This window comes from Mustela nivalis (genome assembly GCF_964662115.1).
Source record: "Mustela nivalis genome assembly, chromosome: 1".
In the NCBI taxonomy this organism is placed as follows: domain Eukaryota; kingdom Metazoa; phylum Chordata; class Mammalia; order Carnivora; family Mustelidae; genus Mustela; species Mustela nivalis.
Genome location: NC_139020.1, coordinates 28,506,473 through 28,511,306, shown reverse-complemented (window position 1 = coordinate 28,511,306; position 4,834 = coordinate 28,506,473). Strand labels below are relative to the sequence as shown.

The window sequence follows — 4,834 nt, the reverse complement described above, 5'->3', positions numbered from 1 at the left end:
CTATCAGAGTCAAGCTACCAAAGAAAAGGGGGGGCTGGGGTGTGGTAATTTATCAAAGACAATGATTATTCCGGATGGTGTGACATCAAAACTGCAATTAAACACAACTTTAATGATTACTTAAATGAAAATTTTAATTATAGTAAGATAAAGAAGAAATTGGTAATAAGCTTTGATCCAGGGCAGAGAAGTCTGGATATATGTCCTTTTAGTACATTTTGATTCTGTGTTATGTCAAGAGATTAAACAAACAAGGAATAGGAAATTCCTTGTGACACATTATATACAGGTTTCAAAAGTTCTATAACTCAAGACAACTTAGACAGACATGAAAAAAGTATGGCCTAGAAAACCCTGTAAGATAACACTAAAGGGGATTTAACTGGTAAAAAGACATTGATATAAAAAATGTATGTGAAGAGCTTGATTAAATTATTTCATGAAATGTGAGAATTTCTAAGTGTGAGAATTTCTAAAAATGTCTAAGAAATCTGAATTTCTTACATGGTATGTATGATTAATAAATGTAAGTAGATATTTTACTTTTATTCACAGCCCAACTTACATATTCAATTTATATATTCAATTATGCTCACATGAAAACCTGAATTTCCTCGATGAGAAAATTGGGGAGACTTCTAACCCATTCTCCTTCCCCATACACGGACGTAAGCACATAGACGTAGTTGTGAGTCAGTGATTTTTCCTAGGTAAAAAGAGAAAATAAAAAGAACATTGAACCCCCTATCATGATCTCTGTTAAACAATGACAACAACAACAACAAACAAAAACAGAACAAATAAAAAATATCCTTATTCTGGGGAATAAATGACAGAGATCTGATGCAATTCCGACCTAGAGAGGAGGGACCTAACTCACTCACGTAGACTATGTGAGTTTGGCAGGCAGCCCCTCAAAGAGCACGAACTGCCCAGATTTACCTTTACCCACGCAGGTCAACTCATTGGGCCATTTCCCTCATGTTCCTACTATTGCTGAAAAGAAAGTCTATTACGTCTTTTTTTTTTTTTTTAAGATTTTTATTTATTTATTTGACAGAGATCACAAGTAGGCAGAGAGACGGAGTTGGGGGAAGCAGGCGCCCCTCAGAGCAGAGAGCCCGATGTGGGGCTCGATCCCAGACCCTGAGATCATGACCTGAACCGAAGGCAGAGAGAGGTCCAACCCACTGAAACACCCAGGTGCCCCGAAAGTGTATTATGTCTTTTAAAACAAGACCCAGATGATGATTAATCCTTAATTGCTTCTCCTGTTTTGCTCCTCACTCCACTTGAGCCCGCCTTCAGGTCTTGCACTAGAGTTTGAACGGGCATCTCAACACACTTTAGAAGGGATGAAAAAATTATGCCGCATTAGAAGACCACACTTTACAGCGCATAAACTTTTCTTTCGCTCCTGCCAGGCTGATGTGGTAAAATGTCAATGCATTGCTGGGCTGAATTTCTCCAACGTCTTGGAGGTGCCCACCTTGCTTACCTAATGTCTTTTATTATCTGACCTCGGATGCCCAGCGCCCCAGCATCAGGGTTGGAGAAGAATAGGAGATAGGTCTTTTTGAAAACATGAGTATGCTCATACCCTGTTCTTACCTGAGTACCTTAAACAGCTCCTGTTTAGAGTAAATTCTTTTCTGTGATACACAAAACTTCATCAAGCCTGCCTGTGTCCCTTCTGTTCTTCCTTCCTAACTCATAGTCTACAAGTCTACCAGGATGCTTTCTCTTCTATACCTCTCTCTTCGCATGTATTAACCCCTAATTATCCATCAAGAACCAATTTTGCTTGTTTGTTTTTAAAAAGAATTATTTACTTATTGAAATGGGACAGATTAGATAACAACTAATTCTAAGTTTAGATCTTTTAACTAAATTTTGCGGTGTTTTCAAACACACCAGAAAAGAAAAGGAAACAAAACAAAACCTCAAAACACCCAAAAATGACATTGTAACCGTTGTCCTAAGGTAAAATACAATCACTTTAAACTGTTGCAAGTATATGCACTCAGGTTGAGAAATTGTTTATCTTAAACATGAAAACCTGTAATAAATTTAAATTAATTATATAAAGCATATTGCTTCTAGTTTTCCCCTTGCAAAGATCCCGAACAAATGTTCAAGTAACTAAGATACATCCGTCACAATACAATCCTGGATTATACGCCACAACCAGATGCTCCTTTAATTTTAAACTCATCGTCAGAGACCAAGAGAAAGTTATTCCATTTTACACAAAATTCACATGGAAGTCCCAAGTAAAACAAAAACGAAATCCTAGTACTGACAGTGATGTTCAGTACCCTGATGAAACAGTGGCCAAAATGCCACTGATCAAAAATAAAATAGTGCTGTATATCATGGCAGTGCAATTCAGGAGGCTGTAATCCTTGGCATCAGATATCTAGGGGTTTTTTTTTCAATTACATGAATGCACACTTCCTATATGACAAGAGTGGAAAAAGCGGATGGGCCTGAGTATGAAGGAAAGAGCTACCATTCACTGCACACCAGAGAACTGGCTTTAGTAAAGACTTTTTATAAGGTTAGGCAGAAACCTACAAATGATTATTAGCTGCTTGTGTCATTAACTCAGGTTGGAGGTGGCTGAGTCCTAAGGTTCAACATATAAATTTAAGGGGATAAATGTTGTTGGGTTAGGGCTTATCTTTAAAGAAAATCACAAGACAGACAAGTATAAAGGTGACCATATGACCAGCCTGATCATAGGCTCCAGTCAGAGCTCTGCCAATAGGCTGGGTAGAAATTGACAAGATTCAGACTGCTGTTTCTCATAAGGACCCAACAGAATGAATCTTTAATGACTCGAACTGTAGGTTCAAGGATCCAAAGAATGCAGTCATTTTAGTTAAAGTACTATCAGTAAAGTACTAGTCTGAACAGACTGCATTTTATTTTATTGTGAACACTAAAGGAAAAAAAGTTATAACCGGGATTGTATGCCTGTATTTCATTTACAGTGTTTGAGTTCTGACAGGCCTGTATAATGGAGGCAGAACTCAACTAAAAAAATATGCCAATCAAGTGTCAGATTTTCACCATAACTTTCCTAGAAAGGTGTTTTTCCCAGTATCTACAAATCACAAAGAAACATGAGCTGTGAATCTATAACTGTACATAAGTACTGTTCTGGAAAAAAAAATAGGAACAGATGACATTAGCATGACCAAGATGTTTGGTAAACAGTGAATTATGATTTTGAGATCATCCAAAAAAGGCTTTTTAAACAATTGTACAGACTTTAAAAGTTTCTTCAGGTAGTAGATCAGTCCCAGTCTCACAGCAACTAGAACAAGAGCTTCAGTGAAGGACCCAGGGACCACTCCACTGCTTGGGTCATCGTTGATCGCTCTGCGCACCCCCTCCTGATCTTCCATGGACGCCTGTTCATGCTCGACAGCTGCCATCATCCCTGCCTACTCATTAATCATTTCTTCCAGCTTGTCCTGGTGAGCCTCTATTTCAATGTCTTGTCCTTTGTGGTTCTCCCCAATATCAATGGAAAACATCACTGTCTTTGGAGTCATGGTAGACATCCTGTTGCTAAAACAAAACCTAATGTGTTCCATCCATGCCAGCAGCAAATGTGTATTTCCCATTGGACTCTCGGTCTCCTTTATAAACTCTTCTATTATCAGGCCTTGTCTTCCCCACATCGATATCAGTAGGAAGCCTCCATCCACTGTCTCGAAGAGGAGGCCCACCGTGGTGCCCAAAGTGACCTGCCCCAAAAAGCACTCCTCTTCATGCCTGTGGATCTCGGCAAAGTAGCCCATGACTGTGACCAGAAGGGCAGCCAGAAGGGTGGCCAGGAGCACCAGCAGCTCAGGGAGCATAACCATGGTGTGAATGGGGCCAAAGCCAGGACCTAGACTGGGGCCTCAAGAGCTGCCACCACCACCACCACCACTGCCTCCCCAGCCACTGCTGCCTCTGCTCCTTCATCAAGAATGAATTTAGTCATCTCTATTATCAGTCAAGCCTTGCCTGACCTCATCCACTGAAGCTGATCCTTCACACCACACCTAGGAGTCATCATTATTTCTGTAGTTATCACTTGGAATTGCAACATATGTTTATACAAGTAGCTTTCCTAATACAATATAAATTCTTTGAGTCTAAGAATTCAAACTTTTCCATTTTTGTACTCTGTATACCTATCATACTTGAGTAAGGCTTATTGATGCGATTGAGATGATTAGGGACATAGTAACCCCACTTCTTTTAAGGCGATGCATGAGGAACATGTGAGTGTTTGTAAGATATTTTAAAGATGCAAAAGCAAGTCTTCAGAGATATACTCTCAAAGAAATATTTCAAGAAATAGCTAGCACAATACTGAATGAGATTAACAAAGTTGGAAGAAAGACAGTACCTGACTTTGAGACTTACTTTAAAGCTACAGCAATCAAGACAGTGTGGTATTGGCAGAAGAATCACTGGGACAGAATAGAGAACACAGAAGCAGATTCACATAAATACAGTTAACTGATCTAAGATAAAGCAGCAAAGGCAATACAATGAAGGGAAGCAAAGACTGTCTTTTCAACCGTGGTTGAACAATGAAACAATTGGACAGCCACATACCAAAAAAAAAAAAAAAAAAAAAAAGTATATCTAGACAATCATATTATCCTTTACAAAAATCAACTCAAAAGGGATCATAGATCTAAATGTAAAGTTAAAAATCTATTAAACACCTAACAAAATAACATAGGCAGAAGACCTGGATAACATTTGACATGACCATGACTTTTTAACACCAAAGACACGATGCATGAAAGTAATAACTGATAAG

General features: G+C 38.7%; 1 pseudogene across 1 annotated transcript; it reads right to left on the bottom strand.

The window, feature by feature from the left end:
- Positions 1-592: 592 nt before the first annotated feature.
- On the bottom strand, positions 593-3,878 carry LOC309841144 (transmembrane emp24 domain-containing protein 2 pseudogene; annotated as a pseudogene). Its single transcript has 2 exons — positions 3,273-3,878; positions 593-706 (listed from the first exon to the last, which is right to left on the bottom strand). The product of its transcript is annotated as a transmembrane emp24 domain-containing protein 2 pseudogene (transcript).
- Positions 3,879-4,834: the final 956 nt, after the last annotated feature.